The sequence below is a fragment of the Psammomys obesus genome, unplaced genomic scaffold (assembly GCF_907164565.1).
Source record: "Psammomys obesus unplaced genomic scaffold, mPsaObe1.curated_primary_1811, whole genome shotgun sequence".
Classification (NCBI taxonomy): domain Eukaryota; kingdom Metazoa; phylum Chordata; class Mammalia; order Rodentia; family Muridae; genus Psammomys; species Psammomys obesus.
Genome location: NW_026596064.1, coordinates 8,012,763 through 8,035,685, shown reverse-complemented (window position 1 = coordinate 8,035,685; position 22,923 = coordinate 8,012,763). Strand labels below are relative to the sequence as shown.

The window sequence follows — 22,923 nt, the reverse complement described above, 5'->3', positions numbered from 1 at the left end:
CCTGACTGAATATTTCTGAGTCTCTTCGGGGCAGTTTCCTAGTTTTGTAGCGAAATGCCTGAGATATCAACTTACAAAGAGGGAAAGTTTATTTTCACCCATGGCAGCCATGGGTTGAGCACATGGTCACTTGCTGCCTTTGCTTCGGGGCCTGTGGTGGAACAGTGAAGTATGGTGTGAGCACATGGAGAACAAGAAGCCACTTACCTTCTGGCTGGCATGTGCAGTCAGAGGAGGAGGAGGAGGAAGTTGAGGGCCTCCCACTCCAGGAACCAAGACTTCCCAGTAGATCTCATGTCTTTTTATAAAGATTTTATTTTACTTTTAATTATGTGTATGTGTGTGTGGGTTTGCACCATGTGAGAACAGTGCCTGGGAAAAAGGTGCTAAATCCCCTGGGGTTGGAATCATAGGCGGTTGTCAGCTACCTGATCTGGGTTCTGGGAACCCACCTTGTGTCCTCCGCGGGAACGCTGCATACTCTCAAATACAGAGCCATCTTTCCAGCTCTAAGCCCTCACCTCCTAAAGGCTCCCTTACCTCAAAGCGGCACACAGATGAAGATGAACCTTCACTGTAAGAGCCTTTGGATGTCATCCCAAATCTAAACTATAACATTGACAGTTAGGGGAAAGAGTGCCACAGTCACAGCAAGAAGTTAGAAATTGAAATATTTTAAAGGAGCAAGTGATGATAAACCAGAATGGAGTTTCAGTCTACATGATGCAAATAGCCATTTGATCCAGAGTCAACTCAGACTTGGAGTGCTCTAAATCCTAAAGCTCTTCTCTGACTTCATTTGCATGGTTTATCTGTCTGCAGGCAGAGCCTGTGCCGGCTGCAGCAGGGGCTGGGATGTGCATACAGGTGACTTCAGAGGCTCGAGGATGTCAGATCCTCTGAAGCTGGAGTTACATTCCATTGTGAGCCACATGCCATGAGTGTTAGGAAACGTTCTGATCCCCTGGAAGAGTAAGAGTGCCCCTAACCACTAGGCCATCTTTCCAGCCTATGCATTCACTTTGTGTCAGCTATCTTGGTGGTTCTCTACTGGGACAATTTCGATTTCCCATGAAGAGTATTGATGAATTGACAGACATTCACATCATTACAATTAGTCAGGGGAGAACTACTGGCATCTCGTAAGTAGAGAGACAGGTATGATGCTCAGCTCAGGGGAGAGTGGTACCCGCAGAAAACAGCTGCCTCTCTGGAGAGCTACAGACATCCAGGAAACTAGAGGTGGACTCCCGCTACTTTATCTTTCAGATAACCTGCTTTTATAATTATTTGCTAATCCTATCTTTTTAAAAATAATTCAGTAATATGTCTTAATCATCCCACTAGTCTTCCCTCTACTCTCCTAAAACGTGTTAATCTTTTAATTCCCAAAGATGCATGCTTATCATGCCTATTAATTTTCTTTGCCAGTCTCTAAGAATATATAATGTGATGATTCCTCTGAGCACAGATTCGGCTACATTCCATAGGTTCTGATGCAATGTGTTTTCTTGTTTAATAACTTGATACTCCAAAACTTGGTATTGAGGTTTTATACTGATTTTATAATGGTGTTATAGTCTCGGAGGTTGTTGTTGTTTTTAAGACATTTTATAGTATATATCTATTTAATTTCTTAAAAATGATTTTTGATTTAGTTTTAAGTCAGGTATTGCTAAGGTCTTGATGATACATTAGTAATAAGAAAGACACAGGTCAAAGAGTATATACTTTGACACAGGTCAAAGAGTACAAACTTTACTTCTGGCGTGCTATTTCCTGACGTGCTTTTGTGATTTCTAAAGCCTGTGTACTCCTTTTGTCTTACTCAGCATGTACATATTTGCATGCATATTTGTGTGCAGCTTTTAATAATTTAGAACTTACATCACTGCCTTCAGAATTGAAAGCTGCTGTACAGATATCTAAAGTTGCTTTTATTTCCTCTTTGAAATTGACTTGTTCTTACTTCCTGAATGCCAGAAGTGTTCCTCTCTTTATTTTGGAAAAAAGCATATCTAAAAAAGAAAAAGTTATGTCTTAAAATAAATTATCAAATTTATTTTGTCTGTATATGTATGCATATACATACATGCATGTGCACATGAGTCTCTCTGTGTCACACATGTGCCATGTTATATGTGGATGTCAGAGGACAATTTGCAAGGAGAAGGAGAATAGGATTGCTTTTCTCCTTGCACTGTGTGTTTCCCAGATCTCACACTAAAGTTATTACATTTCTGCCTTTGACTGGAGCCACCTCCCTAGCCAAGAATACACCAGTATTTTTTGTTTCTTTGTTTACATAAATAATAAAGCAACAATAATATTATAAAATGAGAAGTTATATGCAATATAAAATCAGAGAAAGAGGATTTAAGTAATTGAAGGAGAAATATATTTTCTAGGAAAATATCGTTATGTTTTTCAAAAGATTAAAGTGAAAGATTAGGCTGCAGAAGGCTAAAGGTAAAAATTTTCAGGCAAACAGAAAGAGAAATTGCATAATATAATCATTATGCTCTGTCAACTAATTTACTTACTTTGAGAAGATTCAAGTCAGTATTTTCATGTCCCTTATTACTCAGAGCTTAGTCCTTTGCATATAATAAAAGATAAGATAATATTCATTGATACACACTGTCATTTTTTTCTGCAAAAGATCAATAAATCTGAATTAGTGTCCTTAATATGAATGGGTTTACAAGTGGGATATCATTTTTTAAGTTCATTGAAAAGCCAGTATTCCCCAGAAGGTATGAGGGCAGTAAGGAGATTCAGATAAGTCATTATAGTCTTATTCTAAAGTTGATTGCTCATAGTGTGTGTGTGTGTGTGTGTGTGTGTGTGTGTGTGTGTGTGTGTGTATCTGTGCATGCAGCAGAGAGGTAACAGGTTCACATTGGGTGTCTTCTTTTTTGAGACAGGATCTCTCACCAGACATACAAACTAGCTAAAATGGCTGATCATTGAATTCTAGAGTCCACCCTGTGTTCTCCCACCCACACTCTGTACTGGCAAATACAGGTCTGCCAGGACCTCTGTTTATGTGGATGCTGAGGATCCAGTTTCGGGTCCCAAGCTTGCATGGCCAGCACTACAGAAGCTGAGCTGCCTCCCCAATGTCTCTCTTAACATCTTTTAAAGCTTTGATTATTTTCAATGCTGGGAAGAAAAATTCTAAATAGTTTTGTGGTGCTTCGTGTGATTTTGAAGTGACTGGATTTGTAATCACCTATGGGACATGTGTGATCATGTCCATGAGACTGTAGACTCATGTTGATTGCAGTGGGAAGGTGTACCCTGCCAGAGGTCAACACCATTCTGTGGGTAAGAGTACAGGAAAGCAAGCTGGAACACAAACAATCACAACGTTCTCTGTCTCAGTTACTGTTCTGTTGCTGTAACAAAACACCGGACCAGAAGCCACTTATAAAAGGAAGGCTTTTATTTGGGTTTAAAGTTCCAGAGAGGTAAGAGCCCATCATGGCACAGCAGCAAACACAGGCGTTAAACTCCTGTAGCCTACCTTCAGTGATGCACAATCTCCAGCAGCATTTTCTAACCTCTCCCACCCCCAAACAGCACAACCAACCTGGAACCAAAGCTTCAGTTATCTGGCTCTATGGGAGACATTCCCATTCAAACCACGCACAGCTGCCTGCTGCCTGATTTCTCTGCCACAGATATGCTGTACCTTAGACTTGTGAGTCAAAATAATACCCCCCCTTTTTAAGTTGTGTTATCAGACATTTTGCCTCAACAATGAAATGGTTACTACAAACCTCTAATAATTGTTAACTAGATATAGGGTTCATCATTCCTTATATAATTTTCTTAAAACTAGTACCTGAAAAAAGTCCACAGTGTATTCACAATTTAATTTGAGCCTCCAGCATTCTAATAGATCCCTGTAAACATACAGATTTAACGTGAGCATAGTCTATGACAAATTCACACTTCAAATTCTTGTTGAGTTTCATTCTACCGGGAAGGCCAGGTCTGGTCTTGAACTTTCAATAAATGACTTTATCAGTCCAGGTTTTCTAGATGGGACTCATTAGATTGACAGTTATGGTTGCCACAAGGTCATACATCAATGGCTGCCTATATGCTGCAGAAAACACAGCAGCTACTCAGCTCAAGAAGCTGGAAAATCAGAACAAAATGGATCAATGATGCAGTTCCAGCTTGAAGCTGGAGATCTGGAAGGTGACAGGAAAACCAATGTGAGGCCCCGATGTGAACCTAAAGATGCTTGATTCTTGTCCTAAAGTAGTAACAACAGCAGCAGCAGACATACCAGGAAAAATAGAGCTTGCACCCACTGGCTCGATTCTTCTCTCTTCTTTTCCTCCCATCTAGATGTGTGGCGAGTTGATCCACATTCAAGACACGTCTTCCCCCTTTCATTGCTGTTCTGCAGCTAAGTACCGCTTGTTACACCCTCAGTGACACTGCAAGGAGTGTGCTTTAATTATCTCCTAGGTGTCTCTCCATCCAGTCAAGATCAATTATCACAAAGCCTATTTCTGAGACCTACCTCTCCATACTTAATGTGTGATATAACTCAATTATAACTCAATACCTTTCATTTTCCCCACTTCAGCTAAACTCTCAGATATTTCCTCAGGCTTTCTATCTTCATTGTGTGGCTGGAGTTACACCCATATAGAACACAATTAATGATTTTGGTCCACCTTACTATTACAAAAGCAGGATAAGTTAAAATAGCATTTCCCATGGTCATTCTCTTCCCTGAAATTTCAGTGTAGGAAAGCAGGAATTTGTCTCAACTTCCTTGGTAGTTCTGAAGTAATGCAAGGACCCTGAAACTGTTTGCATTTCTTCTTACCACTATTCCTGATCAATATAATAAAGTCTGACTGTTGTGATTTTGCATGCAAGTCAAATAGGGACTGGAAAAAGCTAGCATTTTATTTATCTCGCTGAATCTATCTGGTTTTTGGCAATTTATATTATACTGTATTTGGTGGCATTTCATTTTGTGAGTATGAAGACGAGGAAAACTGGATAGAAACTAGTCTCACATTGCAGGACTGGCACTGTGGTTGATAAATATGCTGGATCTCCTCCTAATAAGTATTGTAGCGAATTTGGTTTTCATCAGATTTGCATCATCTAGATATTAAAATTGACTCAATTTGAGTCATTCCAGATTCACTACAGACCCAGTGCCACGCTACTGATAATGTGTTCTCTGAGGATCTGATGAGGGATGACCAAAGGCCTCCATCTTCCTCGAGTTAGAGTGCACACTGGTATGTTAGGAACCTCTGAAGATAAATGAGCAGAAAGGAATGTGCAGCATATTTGTAACACAAAGACTTGGGATTTCTGAGGCTAGTTCTTTTTTAAAGTTACCTTAGTCTCAGCCCTCTGTTTGCAGTTCTCTGTCATGCATATCAAATGAGATCACTGAAGTCTTTTGTTGAACTAGAATTATTTTCTTGTTCAAGCCATCTTATTCTATATTTTACAATATTGAGGCTGAAAATAAGAAAATGACTCACTACAGGTAACAGATGATTATGTGGAGAAAATGAGACAAAATTTTGGTAACTTCTGTCCTTATCTGTCTTCTATTGCAGCAAGGTAGAGGAGCAACCAAGAATCTTATGAGTATCAAGTATGCCAGTGGGTGGTGTATTTCTCTCTCTGCCCATCTCTCTTTCACTTTGAAGAGATAAAACGTTTTCCAGAATTAATTCAAATACGCTATTGAGAAATAATTATCCAGGCACCAAATCATGAAAGGTCCATTCAAACTCTATTTATCGATTTAGATATGTGTCTCTTGCTGGTCAACAATTCCAGCTATATGAAGTGATTAATATATTTTTGCTGAATTTTCTACTTTCACAACAATGTCTCATTCTAATATCTCTAATTTAAAATATATGAAAAGATCCAGGCACAGTGGCGAAAGCCTGTAATCTCAGCACTGTGGGAGGCAGAGGCAGGTGGTGCTCTGTGAGTTTGAGACCAACCTAATCTACAAAGCAAGTCCAGGACAGCCAAGGCTACATAGGGAAAAAAAAAAAAACCCTGTCTCAAACAACAACAATAAAAATAAAATAAAATAAAATACATAAAAAACAAATTTAAAATGTGTCTTTGGAGTTGCATAAAACACCTAGTAATCTCTAATTCTATTTCATTATTCAAGTCCTATAGGTCCTAACTTTTAAATCTTTGTTTTGTGAAAAAGAAGTTTTTCACCTGTTCAAATAGCCACCACCAGACTTTTTTTTTCCCTAGGGTTTGTCCAATGTTACTGAAAGCTGCATCAATAATGTATCAACAATACTTACAGAATTCACAATTCTGTCATAGATAAAAAAGCCACAGAGAATAACATAGATTCCCACTTTACAAATAAAATTAATCTGGGCTATTACTCCAGATGAACTTTTAGCATTTCATATTTAATCAAATTTAGCAATCTCTAGAGAATGTACATCTAAACTACTTCATTGAGGTGCTTAAAGATTAGAAAGGTAAATGATTTTCTTAAGTAGGTCATTCTCAGCTTAGAATGTTTAGCTCTTTTGAAGACCGATTTATATTTTGAAAGCTCTGAGTCCATGTCTGCCATATATATTCTCAACCCATTTCATAGCTTAAGAGGTTATCTTAGATGATAGACTGAATTCTTTTCAGTTGTCATTACTTGTATTCTCAGGCCTTTTACTGTCCTATTTACATCTTACATAGAGAAGCCTTTACATTTAGGACAATAAAAAATGAAAGAATAAAGTAGAATGATATTTTTTCTGTGTGAAATTCCAGGTCAGTCTCATATGAATCCTCATCAAATTTAACTGCAGTTGCTCAAGGAAAATTTTTTTTTTTCTATTCTGAGAGCCTTTATTTTCGGATGAGTTGGATGTGAATATCTTTTTTCCTGAATCACCTCAGATTAACGTGTTACACCATTTCCAAGTCAGCTCCACGTATTTGCTTCTTGGGCACACATAAACCAAGTACGTAAAAGTAATCACTCCCTCCAGACATGCTCAATCTGAAAGATACAGGCATCAGACAAAAATGCCTGTGATGAAAGAGTCCTAGCAAGTCCCTATTGTTAGTCGAAAAGATGGGAGGGGAAAGACCACCAACCCAAACCATCATGGCCACATTACTTAAAGCAAGCAATTAATAAGAAACAAGCTTTTTTTTTTTTTATTCTTTGTACATGGGTTGCCTCCCCCTTAAAATGGGGTTACAGAGGATGTGAGGAAGACAAGGCTCAGGGATAGGGGGTTTCCAACTAAGATTTGATGGTCAAAATAGGTGGAGTTACAGGGACATAAGCATTGCATCAGCATAACAAGTTAGTCCTCTGTGAAACAAAGGCATGGGTACAAGGTGGGCATACCACAGCAGTCATCAGTGGTCATGCAACGTCTTGAATCAAAGGTTGCAAGATGGTTGTGAGCAGCTCTTTGAAACAAAGATATACTTGCCATTCCTGGAACAGGCAGTGCAGAACCGCTTGTAGTTAAGGTTACAGGTGAGGCACAGCCCAATCCTTCAGAAACAGATTTAATCCTGTACAGGAATGAGCCAAACTTGCCTTCACTATCGATAGCCTTTAAGCGGTCTGGATGGAAGCAGGCTGGTTCTTGACCATGGGACCACTGACATTTCACATCCTCTAATATACTAATCTACCTTTTCTTAAGACTGGTGTCTTTTACTTTCGTTTGCTTTTTTTCCGTCTTCCGTGTGCATACTCGCTAACAGTGTTGTTGGAATGTGTTTCTCTGTCAAAATACAGGACAGCGTGGGCTAGAGTGGGAATCTCCAAAATGTTTCTTTTTTTTTTCCTCTCAGAATGTATTATCTAATTTCTACAAGTATATAACATTTTTTAATGGAAAACTTTATAATTTCACCAACGAGAAAACTGAATTTAACGCAACTTTTCCTAGCTTCTCAAACTTACCAATTTTTAATTATTAGAGTACCAGAGCTTTGTTCTTTAGGATTATTGAGGAGATCTCTTTGCATAATGTTCTGCAGCTATACATATGTTGGCTACATTATGTTAATTTATATATCGATAGTATTCATTATCACAGGAATTTACATTTAGTTCATTTTATGTTCTTTAAAAGTGACCCTTGTACTCTCCAGAAACTTTAATTTATTTTCAGAGTGTTACAGTGTGTTTTATAGTATAAATTGATGTTTGACCTCTCATCTTTTAATTTATCAGAATACAACAATTTAATCTTTCTTTTCTTTTTTTTTTTTTTAAACAGATTTAATTCACTTTATTTTTCTTGTATAAAAACCCTTATGTGGTAGCCACAGCTGGAGCCTGGGTCCTCTGAACAGAGACTCTGGTGTGGGTTTTCACAAGATGATCAGTGAATTCCTGATAAGGGGACTTGGTGAACACAGTCTCTTTCCAGAGGTCAGGGGTCAGGTAGCTATAAGTCTTGGAGATGGCATCGAAGGTGGCCTTGGCAAAGTTGCCAAGGGTGGCAGTGCAGCCCCTGGCTGATGTGTAGCAGTCATCAATACCGGCCATCATCAGTAGCTTCTTGGGCACAGGAGCAGAGACATGCCAGTGCCTCTGGGGGCAGGGATAAGACGCACCAAAACAGAGCCACAGCGGCCTGTCACCTTGCACGGAACAGTGTGGGGTTTGCCAATCTTGTTGCCCCAATAGCCTCTTCGCACAGGGACGATGGAAAGCTTGGCCAAGATGATGGCTCCTTGGATGGCAGTAGCTACCTCCTTGGAACACTTAACACCAAGACCAACGTGACCATTGTAGTCTCCAATAGCGACAAAAGCCTTGAACCTGGTCCGCTGGCCAGCCCGTGTCTGCTTCTGCACTGGCATGATTTTAGTACCTCATCCTTTAGGGATGCACCCAGGGAAAAGTTGTTAATCTCAGATTCCTTCATGGGCAGGGAGAACAGGTAGATCTCCTCCAAGGACTTTATCTTCATGTCCTTAACCAGGTGGCCCAGCTTGGTGACAGGGATCCACTCCTTGTCTTAGGCTTTCCCTCCAGGAGCCCCGCGGCCTCAGCCACGCTGCTGAACCCTCCGCAGAAGCCGCCGGGGCCTCATAGTCCTAGGCCGCCGGGCCCTCCGGGCCCTCCTGGCCCTCCGGCTGCCCCGGCGTCATCCATCTGCCATTTGGTGTTTTCCCGAAGAAGAAGCTTTCTTTTCTTTTTTTAACTAACATTTTTATTATACCATCATGCAGACAATCACTTGACAAATTACTTGTTAAGTGAACAATATTTTATGGCTTAACTATTAAGTAGTCATTTATTAATTCTCTGGGCTTGACCCTTTAAGGGCTCAATTTTTATATAATTGTATTCATTTAATACATACAATTTATTGTACAATAGCCACATATCAAAACCTAGGATATATATGGTTGGTTGGGGATATTCTAATTCACAAGTAGCTAACACGTATAAGAGGGGCCTCACCCTCACAGTATATGTGACATATTCTACAGAGCCTGAAACTGAAGTATCAGCTTCGGGATGAGGATTATGATCTCTGTGTAATTCATAGAATTATCGAGAGGGAGTAGGTTAAACTGAAGTTCCTTTCTTTTCTGCCAGACACAGAATTTTATAGTTGTGCAAAATAATTACTGAAAGCTTGCAACCAGAGCTAGAAGGGAATTAGTGAAACTACTGTTCTATTACATCTGTCTTGCTGGTTAGAGTGCTGCAAGCATACACCAATTCTGGATTCCTTTACAATATGGCATGCACTCCTTACTATAATTTTTCCCCCTAAAACAGTGATGGTAATTCTGTTTTATCTTTAATACTACAAGACTGTGTCATTTTTTACTCTTAGGGGAAAGTCCCTGAAGGCAGGGTGACTGTGATTAACTCCCTAACGTTTTTAGTGTCTTGTCAGAGAACACTGCATGGAGGTGATGAGCCTTGACAGGTCGGCTTTGAGATCTTGCTGCACAGACGGAAAGAAGCTGTGATGGGAACAGAGTTGGTTATGTTGGGACTGTTCCAACTTTTATGCATTCTCAGTGCCTGCAATGCAGTTGGCATGACTAGGTATAATGTGATTAGCAAAGGAAGATGTTGGGTCTCAGAAGCCGGGCCTGCCTCTTCCTTGGCAGATCTTCTCTTTAGCCATTTGTCTTAGTTTTATTCTTAATTGACAAATAGTGGCTACATATATTTATGGGCACGATGTGATGTTTTGATATGCATTGTAGGCATTGTGCAAAGATTAAATTAAACTCAGTAACTCTGTTACCTAACAGAGCTGCCTTTTTTTTTTTTTTTTCCCAAAGAGAACACTTACAAAACTGCTCTTTCTGTACTTTAAAATGAAATGGTCAACTGCCACACTATACTGGACAGTAGATCACTAAATTATTTACCCGAGACTTTGTGCCCTTCTTCTCACACCCGTTATTCTGTGAAATCATTTTTGTCTCTTTTAAACAAACTCATGCAGTTTTAAGAATAAGCAGGCCTAGAGTTCACAGAAAGTGAAAGGAGGGAATTGAAAGCTCTGCAAGCTTTTGCCGTTCACAGTTTTCAGAGTTGTTCACTTCTAATTGTTCTGAAGTTGCTCCATTTCCAGCAGAGGTTGAAAGTAACAGCTGTGGGTCACGGGCTTCAGTGAGTAGCAATTGACCTGCATTTGTCAATAAGGATTATTTAGGACTGCCCTTACAAGCAATTCTTCCTCAGTTTCCTACAGTTATTGTTCACCTCCTCGTCCCCTTTAATGCCTGGAAATAAAGTGGGATTTTAGCATTTCTAGGTAGAAAGAAGCATTTCCCCCTGGCTAAACATATTCTGATAAACAAATGAAGGGAAACACTAGGAAACACTCAATATGTACTCTATTGACTGCTTAAGAGTCTACTTGTAAAGAAAGAAAGTTTAATAGGCATTGTCAAAAACAGGAGAAAGGACACCTCACCGGCTAAGGCAGAGGACCTGAATAACAGTTAAGGTGCCCGAGCTATGCTTCTTGGGTGTCACTTCTTTTTCTAAATTTCTTTCTAAAATAGATACAGCACGGATCGGTTGAGGAGATGGTAGATTTGAGACTTGTAGAAAGCTGTTCATCGTTTATTTATTATAAGGTGTGCAAAGGGGTGTGTGTGTGTGTGTGTGTGTGTGTGTGTTTTATCATATCAGAGAGAAAGACACACACACACACATAGAGAGTGACCATTTGTTCTCTATAACTAGTTACCATAAAGCAAGGACTTATGTTCCCAAGCTCTGAGGCTGGAAACTGAAGCCGTTGCAGTTCTGCTCTCTGGACCCTCCCGGTAGTACATGGTCATGTGTATTGACCCGATAGATCTAAAGAAAATGATTGTACTTATCTCTTTATTATATTTTAATTGGCAGATGAAATTTATCGTGTACAGCAAGATCTTTTAAAGTCAAATCATATCGAGAACATATGACCTGTCATACTCTAGCCTTTTTCAATTCCATGCTCAGACACAACATATTTTCATCATATCCACATCCTCTTCCACCTCTAACTTCTCTAAACTCTTCCTTCTATGTCTTCATCAACTTCATACCCACTTTTTTTCGGAGACCAGTTAGTGCTGTGCTTTTGTTTACATTGGGTGGGCGGGCGCATCCAACTTACACACATGTATTTGTGTGTTGAACTTACAAGAGGCAATCCCCTGGGGGGGGGGGAGGGACAAACAGACTCATCCTCCTCCGGCAGCCATTGAGTGTTAATAGCTCTCAGCTAGGAGAAGAGCCTCGTGAGCTCCTCTCCATTCATTCTGAGGGGAGGCTTCATCTGGTGAACGTCTCTGGTGACAGCTGCAGCTGCTAGTTTATGAGCGCCATGGTCCCTGTCATATCCACAAGACGCTCTGTATTGGGAGCACTCCCTAACCTCTGGTCCTTATTATCTTCCTGCTCCCTTCTCCACAGTGTTGGCCGAGCTTTGTAGGGGCGATGGTGTTAAAGATGTTGAAGTATGGCTAAGCAGCACACAGTCACTTATGGCCTGCACTTGTCTGTGTAAGGCCCTGAGTTGACCACTACAAGGAGTCGCTTCTCGGATAAGGGGCGAGAGCTGCACTTTTTTGTGTGGGTATAGGAATTGGAATTTAGATGAAAATTTGAAGTTATGTCTACTTTGCAAAAATAACAATATTAGTTTCCCTCCTTAGGTGTATGAACTCTCCAGCTCCAGGATTTTGACCAGGTTTATAGTACCAGATATAAGATCCCTCCTCCTATGGATTCAGCCTTAAATCCCATCAGAAATCTGTTGGTTCCTCCCTCTGCATCCACTGACAGTAACAAAGGCAATGTCCCAGGACTTTGTTCAGCATATTTTAAATCAGAATTCTGAGTAGGGAACCTAAAAGTATTTCTGCTGATATATTTACCTGCAGTAATATACTGCAGAGGAAAGAAAGAGTCATTGGTAGGGCCTCACTGAGGGTTAAAGCCTTGCTCACTCTGAGTGTGGTCTACAGCTCAGAACTCATCTCCATACTGGAGTTTGATTGACATCACATCAGATGGTTCACACTTTCCCTTTCATTTCAGTTTAACAAATCTTTGAGGTAGGATTATAACTAGAATTAATCACTACAAAAGGAGACAATCAAGCCTTAGAGGTTTAAAAACATAAAACTGAAACATGGCAGGCTTGAGATTTAATCTTTAAAATGTCTTCTTTACTTGCCATGCCATATTTACATAATTTTTATTTACTGTGTAACACCAAGTGTTGGTGAGAAAGAACTGAATAAGATATAGAAATAAAAAGGAAAAAAGGATGACTGCTTCTAGGTGTGGTGGGGAAGATTTATTGTAGATGTGTGCGAGAGCATTGCCAGAGGCACGCACATCTGGGGAAGTCCAGAGTGGACATGACCCTGAGTCTTGTGTGGAGAGGGGCACACACAAGGAAGGAAGAAGGGAAAGAGGGGAGCCAGGTGCAGCAGCCAGGTGACCCAAAGAGTAGATGAAAAGGGAGGTAACCAATATGGTTGGATTATATTGGGAAGGGCTGGAGAATTCAGGGAGGTTGCAGGGCATGCCAGTCAGGAGGACCCTGTAACAGGTAGGGACTGAGGGATGCAGGGAGGACTTGGTGGCCAGGTCCATTTTGAAATGTTAAATAGGCACCTCAGCCATTTGTTCCATGTTTGGAACTTAACAGGAAGAAAAGGAAAAAATCTCCCCCCTCTTGCATTTGTTTCTAACTGAGTGGACTGAAAATGTGAGTTTTAAAGAGATGGGATTTTTTTTTTTTTTTTTTATCCTTAGCCTCATCATCAACCTCTCTGTCAATCAGCATCATCACCATCCAGGCACACTTCTCCAGGCATCTGTGAACAGAGCTATGGATGTATAACACCTTCAGATACAGAAAAGCTCCACAGTTTGCCTGTAGTAATAAAGGACTCGGTAATTGGATTTCAGAAAACACTGCAACTGCTCTCAGAATGTCTGACAAAGTTCCCGCCCCAGGCATCTTCTCAGTGGTGCTTCTAGGACTAAGCTGTAGCCAAGGTGACCTTGACTCAAAGCTGATGTCTGTATAGACTTTATCTCTTCATTTTATGATCCGCGAGGATGTGCATTTTTCGTATAATTTATTACATCAAGAGGAGGATTTGAAAGGAAAAAATTTTTGTCATTTTTTTTTGTGGTAGTGAATGATATAACAGAACCGTATTATTTCAGTAGTAAATACTTCAAAGTATTAAAATTGCACAGTACAAATTGGTATTTGTCAATTAAGCTGTACATTTTCAGTTTTTCATGGATTATCCTAATTCAGGTTTGTATTCTCCAATACAGTTTTCTGTGGTGGACACTTAAGGCAAATATTCAAGCCTAGAACATTCTAAAGTAAAATGGCTTAGTTAAAGTTTGTTTAAAGTAAAATTATTTGTTAATAATTTTTCCCACTACCATCTTCTACAATTAGAATATATAAGCAGGATATGTTGTCAGTGTGAAGGTTTATCTTGACTCACAATGGATTTTCAAAGCTAGAGATGACGCAATGGTTAAATACACTTACTGCTCTTGCAGACAATGTGGTTTGTATTCCTCCCACACACATTTGCCAACTCATAGCTGCCTGTAACTTTCAGTTGCAAGGGATCTAATGTCTTCTTCATGCTTCCTTGGGTACCTGCATGCATGTGGTACACATAAACTCATGAATGTACATGTACATACAATTTTTTTTTTAATAATGAAAAACTGATCATCACATTAATTGCATTGAAAAACATCTAGGAGATTGGTATAGCACATCTCAGTTTGTAGTAGAGCATGCTTCCAGAATGGGTGGAGCCAGCCAGGAAGCCAGAGGACTGGGTAAAGTAAATAAGAGAAACCACTTGACATAGGCCTCTTATGTTTCTGCTCCTGGATGCCCTGGTATGAACTATTTGCCACATCCTCCCACCATCATGCACTGAAACCATGAGCCACGCTAGATGCTCAGAGCCCTGTATGTGCATTTTGTTTTAGCCACACAAAGCTACTAACACAGTCTCCTGACATCAGTGAATGCAAAAAAAAAAAAAAAAATCTAAAATTAAAAATTACCTTTCACATCTTTGGCTGGTCCAAAATGATACATCTTGTGGTCAGCATGGAGGCTAATCTGTTGATCTCTTCTTATAGGTTTTAATTCTTTTAACAGCAACTCTAGCAGACATCAAAGTGCAGAATGACACAGAGAAGGAAACCCTAAATAAAGCAGAAGCTGTGTACTGATCTCCACTTGTTAACTATTTCTTTTACCATACCCAGAATAGAGTCTTTAAAAATGGCATTGAGCCTCAGTGAGAGAGCTGTGTTGTTTTTAAGTGTAGCCACAGCAAGTTTCCTAGGTAACCTGTGATATTCAGCATTCTGGTGCCTTTGATAACTAAAATCTGTCAAAGGTGCATAGCTAAAAGAAACCAATCTTGTCTTAGAAAATTCCAAGATTTATTTTAATGTTATGATTTGATCTGAAAGTGTTGATAAGTGATGATCTGATCTGAATCTGTGATAAAGGCTGGACAGAGGGAGAATGGAAAAGATGCAAAGAAGCAGTGAGGATGTCTATACAGCCAAACAGGAAGGCCCAGGAATGTTGAGACATTTTGATTTGCACCAAAATGGAGAGATTGCATTTGAATGTATCATCCTTTTGTCTTAACCCAAAAGTCTGGCTTGTTCTTGAGGTAGAAAAGATAGTGAAAATATGTTCCTAAGGAGCCATATTGAGAAGTCCATTTAGTATAAATCGCAATTAAGAAGGTAAACAGGGTAGATTTTCACCATACTGGTGACCCCATACTGGGGTCACTTAGAAAACATCAGCCAACTGTCATAAGGATGCATCAGAATTTCCCCCAATTCCATATGCCTCTAAGGAGGATATATTTTCACAATTCCACTGACTTCTGCCAATTCCACCTCTCAGGGAAGCTAAAGCAAGGTGGATCCTGATGGCAAGAAGATGTGCTAACATTGATTCTTTCCCACTGGGTGTCTGGATGTCAACACTTACCAAGGGAGGAAAAACAAACAAACAAACCTGAAATCAAATAATCCAAGTAGTCTATCAAATTCTTCAAATTAAATGCAAAGGTGTCTGAAGTGAACACGGAATCTTTTTATGGGTGTGTGATGAGGTGATCTCAACAAGGAACCATCTCCTGCTCCCTGCAGTGTAGATGAGAACAATATATGGTTAACACATTACAGAATAGTAAATGTGGACTTTATAGGATTTTCTTCACTAATCTGATTAGTACCAAGATATAAGTGCTATATTCGCGGTTGAATCTAAGGCCTCATCAAGCTTCCCAGCACTATTGGCTGCTTTTTTCTGCAATGCTTATCTCCTCTCTGGATTTATGGTTGATAATCGGAATGTGATTGGCCACCATAGTCTCTCTTTTTGCTCCTATAAATTCCTCTTCTCCCCAAATCCTTTTGTGATCAATATTGAATTGAAAGGCTGGGTATGGGTGTGTTAGTGTGTAATCTCATCACTCTGGAGACTGAAGCAAGATGACGAGATGTTTGGGGCCATCTTGGACTACATAGTAAGACTCTGTCCAAAGAAAGATTGTTGGAATTGGAAGGGGATTGTATATCAGTTGTTCCCAACTCTCTGTTACTAAAAGAGGCCTTCATTTTTATCTTATGTTTTTAAGTTCACATACCCTTAAATCTGCAGGGTTTTAAGTTATAAGTGTTTTATAGAAGGTGTGCCTTACCTTATGCCAGTCATCTGGAATATCCTCAGCATATGTTTTTTTTTTCAATTTATGTATCGATAAATGTTTAACTATCTTACATTGAGATTTCTATACTTTTTGTACTATTTTGTGCAATTATTTCCCAATCTATACGTACTGTTCTGATCTTAAGTCTTTTTTTAAGTCTGTTGTTCTATTCCTGCTCCTCTAAAACACAATCAAATTTTGAAAAAAACAAACAAAAACCTCATCTCTTTCTTGTTCCCCAAGTCAACTCTTTAAAAGAGATAGGGGTAGGGGAATTATAATACAATTACATAATTTTCACCTTCAAGCCCCTCTCTCCTAACTCTTTGGTACTTTTTCAACTTAATGGCCTCTTTCTTCTTAATTATCCTGAGTCACATTATCCAAAGTTCAGTTATGAATATTAATATTTAAAGACTATGTAGTGTTATGAAAGATACAGTCATTTGTTCCTGTGTTGTTGTTCTCTGTCCTGTTTTTCACCACTAGAGTTTAAAAGATGCATTACTAGAAATCTGAAAAATAGCAAGGATGGGTATATGTGAGGGTTTGGAGGCAGGACAGGAATTGGGAAATGACGTGCTGGAGGTGTTTTGAGCTGTGGTAGCTTCCAATAGTACCAGTAGTATTTATTCCACTCTGCTGCCTGGCATCCACTTTTGTCCCTTTAAACTGACTTCTTATAAAATCACATTAATATATCAGTTTTCTGTATGATTTGAAGCAATGCCTCCCAGGGTACTTGTGATCTCTCCTGTTCAGAGGACTACTATGTTCTCATTTCACCAAAATAAGGGAGTGATGATAAAGGGGACCAATGAAGATGTAAAGGAGAGGGTTCCCACGGAGTTATCTGCAGTAAAGCACAATAATATAGTCATGTCTCCCGTTATTCCTAAGCCCCTAAATTAATGTTGTGAAACATATTCTTATCCATAAATGTTTGTTTTATTTTGTTTGTATTCCTTGATTTAGCATATCCTGAAATACTATGTTGAAGTCCTTGTCCCACATGCTGGTGTTAGTCATGTGCCATAACATATAGATTAAATGTTCAGACTGTTAATTCAATGGGATAATAGGCATGAGTCATCTGGAGTTTAGCAAAGCACCTTTGCTCACAGAAGGGAATTGTTTTTATTCATTGGCTCATGATATCTTCTGATGATCAATATATTCTCTCCCTGTGTGTAGCCTGATATATACAAATTGTAATAATAATAAAAGCAGAGACCACATATAAAATTATTTTAGATTTGATAAATGAAGGAAGGATTAGGGAAGATATTGTGCTTGAGACAAGATTAACATGAGAAGAATATTAAATTGTCAAAAACCAAATTTCAATTAATCCAAGTGGAATGAAAACAAACTGAAACAGAAAAAAATATATATATATATTTAAAGTTCAATATATATTGAATATTAAATTATATATGTATTTAAAATTAAATACATATTTAATTTAATTTTAAATATGTATAATTTTAAAAATATATATTTAATTTTAAATATGTATATTTAACTTTAAATATATATTTATTTTTTTTATATTTATATATATACACAGATACACATTTGGCCTAAGACATACGTACATACAGCTCAACGGCGTTTTATTTGCATAGCATGCTCAAGGCAATAATTTCAGTCCCCAGTAATACACACACAAACACACACAGACTAATGATTCCTGAGGCTTGGTTGGTATCTTCTTGTTATCACAAGAAACAGGAATTTCAAGAGAAGGATTAACTTTGGAAGATTATGAATGAACTCAGTTAGGGTCTACAAATGTAAACTAATGTACTTAATTGAGTGAAAGCAAATTACAATGCCTGATTGAGGCCTTCAGTACTATTCAAGGAAATTTGAATAGGTTGTTCTCAGCCTATTATTATTATTATTCTGATTGCAAATCAGAATAATCTGAACTGATTGGTAACACACTGAGTCCTTAAAATTTGTTTCTCTGGTCTGTATGGAACTTTGTACCCTTTGATTAGCAACTTCATCCTATCCCTCACCTTCAGCCTAAGCCCAGGTTCCACTAGTCATCTTTCTACACTCTGCCTTCATGAAATTAAATTTATTAAGCACTCATGTATAAAACAGGCATTTTCATGTTTGTCTTATTGTGTCCTGATTGTTCCTTTTAACATAATAGCCTTCAAGATGACTGTAGTCAACAATAATGCATTATATACTGTACCCTTAAAACAGAAATTTCAAATGCCTCACTATAAAAATGATAGGTTTCACTAGGCTGCGTTGAATGTGTGTATCAGAACATCACATTGTACCCAAAGCAGGTGGGGCTGCACACCTGAAATGCTAGCAGTGGGCAAGTTAAGGTAGATGGATCATAAGTTAGAGACCAGACTAGTCTACACAGTTAGAACCCATCTCCAAAAACATATGTAACCATATTTTCAAAAAATAACCACAATTCCCTGAATCCCTTTCCTAGATTTCTATAAGTTTTGGGATTCCCCCCTCATAATTCATGCATGGACAGTCTTAGCTGCCTTCTTAAAAATAAAACAACAACAACAACAACTATTCAAAATTCAAATAATTCCTTTTTTTTCTTTTATTAATTAAATTTTTATGTTTTAATATTAGTTATAGTTTATTACCTTTGTATCCCAGCTGTATCCCTCTCCTTCATTCATTCCCAACCCCTCCCTCTTTCCTTCCCTCATCTTCTCCCTACCCCTTTCCAAGTCCACTGATTAGGGCGGTCTTCCTCCCCTTTCATTTGACCCTAACTTATCAGGTATCTTCAGGCCTGACTGCAAAGTCCTCCTCTGTGGCTTAGCAGGGCTGCTCCTCCCTTGGGTGTGGGGAGGGGGGAAGGTCAAAGAGCCAGCCATTGAGTTCATGTCAGAAATAGTCCCCCGTTCCCCTTACTAAAGTACCCACTTGGATACTGAGCTACCATGGGCTACATTTGAGCAGGGGTTCTAGGTTATATCCATACATGGTCCTTGGTTGAAATAATGACAATAGCAGCAGCAATGCTTATAGTCTCAGGCAGGCTTTGCAGGATTATGCACTTATTGATTCCTATTAGTCTATTGCAACAAAATGTCCCATGAGGCCTCAAAGGCATAATACCCAAGCTAAAGCCATACATAGCAGAAGGAGTTTGAGGGTGCTTTTCATTTTTGTCAACTTCTTTGTGTTATCTCATGGGAAGTCAAGTGGAAAACAATTTCTCAGAGCTTCTGGTTGTTCCGTTACAAATATAGATGTTTGCGTAGTTTTTATAACATTGCACTGTCCGTATAAAGCACTTCCAAAGCAAAATCTAACTTAGGTGGACAACAGACACCTGAAAGGGCCAGGACCAGGAAGTGAGGTCTGCATTGTGTCCATAGATCAAGATGTGTATTTTAATTCTGTAACTGCTCAGCAAATCCAGCAGCAAGGGACAACCAGAATTTTATATATTGCCCAAATAGAATGATCATTTAAACAGCTTTACCTTTTTTCTACCTATACCTAGTTTTAGTCAAAATACCTGCCCTGTTTTGACAATCCGTAGGTTATATTTCCTCCAAATGAACCAGCCTCAAATGGTCACACAAAATGCAGCCAAATTCTTTGTATCCAATTTCTCTATACAAATTCTCCCCTTTCAACGTTAATGCAGTTTGATTTTTTGACTTATTATCCACAGTAACTCTTTACTATAAGTTATAGATGACTAGTGAAGACATTGTGAGAAATGTTTTGTTTTGTTTCTATTGAGGATGGCTAGCCTGGCAGGGGCCAGCGTTCTATAAGCCTCCTTGATCTTGGAAATTTCCTGTGTATGTATCTGCTTGCCTAAACCCTGGATACCAGACTCCTAAGCTGTGACTTTCTATCATACCCGCCCCCTTCTTGCAGATGATGAATTAACAAAACACATCAACTTGTGAGGCCAACTCCCACCAGTTAGACGAGGCATAAGTCACCACCTTGTGATAAGACAAAAGCAGAGACTTTCCTGCCCCAGTGTGCTTGCTGGCCCAGTTTGGGACTTTGCACACTGTTCTGCAAAAGTAAATTGCCTTGCTATGTTACTCTCACTTTGTTACTTGGTCACTTTGCACACTGGGGGTGGGGTGCGGTGGGGTGGGGTGGGGCAAATGTTATTTTCCAATGGAAATGGGCATATGAACATTTTTAAAGAACTAGCTACATTATATAATTTAAAATCTATTTAAAGGAAGGCATTGTTAAAGTCCTTAAATTTGATTTTTTTCCCATTATCTTAATAGAATACTAAGCATTTTAAGTTGTCCAGAGTCTATTATAAAATTGCTATGAAGAAATTTGTAATTAAGACAAGCCTACCAATACAATATAGCTCAGAATGCTTTGTGTGGTTTCTGTGTTTATTTTTTCAGTAAGAGAGAACATTTGTCTATGGTAATGGAGTCAGCTCCACCCACCTACATATTTTCCTGCATTGGATTTCCTTACCTAAGCTTGATGTTGGTGAAAAGGCTGACAATTAAAAATAAACTTGAAAGAGGAGGGGGAAAGTAATTCTTGAATTTTTTCTTTTAATGTATTTTTTTTCTTTTTTATTTTATTTTATTTTATTAATTACACTTTATTCACTTTTGAATTTTAAAATAAGGATGGCCACAGCAGCAGTACTTATGGGCTTCAGCTCCAGTAGCTTTTACAGGATTGCAAAATTATTAACTTACTTTATCCTGAAAGTAAGCCTGTGAGGGTGCCACTTTTTATCATTTCTCTCTTACAGAAACTAAGAACAAGAAAACTTAATGTCTTGCCCAGTGGCAGGAGGCCAGTAGAATGGGTAGGTGACAACATACACATTTGAGGTTATGTTTATCTGATACAGAACACGTGTCTACTTAATGTGTAGCAAATGCTACCAGGAAACCTGTTTGCCTTGTCCCCTTCAGCACATTTCCAGGGAAAGAGCTGACTATGGGCAATGAGGGGATGAAGAAGAGACAAACACACGAAGAGAAATAGCTGATGTCCGGTTGACCGGGCAGGCTGACAGAGAAAATGCTGCGCCCAGGAAATTCAACATTTTTATTATACACAGTTCAACTGGGAGGCAGGGTTACAGCAAACAGATAAAGAAGGAGGTGATGTTTATGGTATGCATCTGGATCAAGGACACAAATTTAACGAATCTGTTAAGGGAGCAGTCTCCAGGCCACACATATCCAAGCAGAGAGAACACCATGTCAGACATTTTCTGCATGCACTGCCAACATTCACACTCAGACCAGAAGGAACGTCTCTGCCGTTTCCTTGAGCCCAGCCCAAGAGAGGCTTTACCATCCTCCCAAGGGTCTGAAGCTATGCTGGCCTTGACCTGACTGTGCCCATCTCTATAACACACACTAACCCAGGACTCATTCACTCAGAGCTGCCTCCACACCCCATACCCTACCATACAGATAATCAAGTAAAGCAAACACAATGGAAATATCAAATTATCTGCTTCAGTGAATTCATCTCCTCACTCCCTTTATATTCAATTATTAAGACATTTGTCACCCAGTGCAATAAAAAAGTTACTGTACAATGAAGTGATAGGGTTGGAAACCAGAGTGTGTGCTCGGTTGGCTCTGCATTTCCCTGGGTCCCAATTTCTTTACTTCCAGACGATGGTTTTGAAGATTTTTTTTTTTTGTTGTTTAAAGCTCAACAACCTCAAGAATTAAATTTGATTTCTAAGATAAAAATGACAAAGGGACAAGATAATTGTCTGGAGATTGTTTTCCACCCTGACTGCCTAGGAAAAGTTGATTACTTCTTTTATGTGAAATTGCTCACGGAAGGTTCTGATTGCCTGGCATTTTAACGGTATTGTATATTATAGGATATGGTGATATTTTTATTTAAAGGGAAAGCAAGGATTTTAATATGTGGAAACGGTATGATAAAAATTGCATTTTACAGAACAATGTGTAATTTCATTTACTTTCCAGGCAAAAGAGTTCTGGTTTTACATTTGAGGCTAAAACTTGGGAAACGATTTCCATCTCATTGTTCAAGAAAATGAGTGAAAAGCAGGGAGGAGCATGAGGTTGGCAAGGGCTGACCTCCATTACCAGAGTGAGTAGCTAATTAACATGATGGGCTACTGTCCCATTTACAAGAGGCTCAGGTTATGAGCAATTTGGGAACAGACCTCTGTACCTGGAAAGGAAAGAAATAGTAAGTTGGAGAACTATAAATGGGAAAGAATTATATAGACTTTTTTTTTGTAGAAACATTAGGTTCATCTGTCAGAGAATTAACAATTCTCAGCACCGTCTTTGTAATAAATATCTGGAAATTAGTTACAGGGGAAAAAGTACATGGTTGCCCAAATTACTGTAGAGCGTGAACTTTCTATTGGAAATATTAGCACTGTGGACTCCATTGCTGAGTATACAGAAGGTGCCTTGCACTTAGTAGAAGCTCAGATGTCCTTGCAAAGGCTTAATCATTCCTGTGGTCCAGCACTGTAACTCTGACAAGGAAGCAGATGCCAACAGGAAGGCAGCAACATATTCAAGAAGTGTTAAGATTATAGCTAAAAACCCTAACCAACCAACCAACCAACCAACCAACCAACCAACCAACCAACCAACCAACCAA

General features: G+C 39.0%; 1 protein-coding gene and 1 pseudogene across 2 annotated transcripts in view; one reads left to right on the top strand and one right to left on the bottom strand.

Moving 5' to 3' along the window:
* Fgf12 (fibroblast growth factor 12) overlaps window positions 1–22,923 on the top strand; it is a 558,915-nt gene that overhangs the window by 463,126 nt on the left and 72,866 nt on the right. The window lies entirely within an intron of this gene.
* Window positions 8,298–9,175, bottom strand: LOC129689788 (40S ribosomal protein S2-like; annotated as a pseudogene).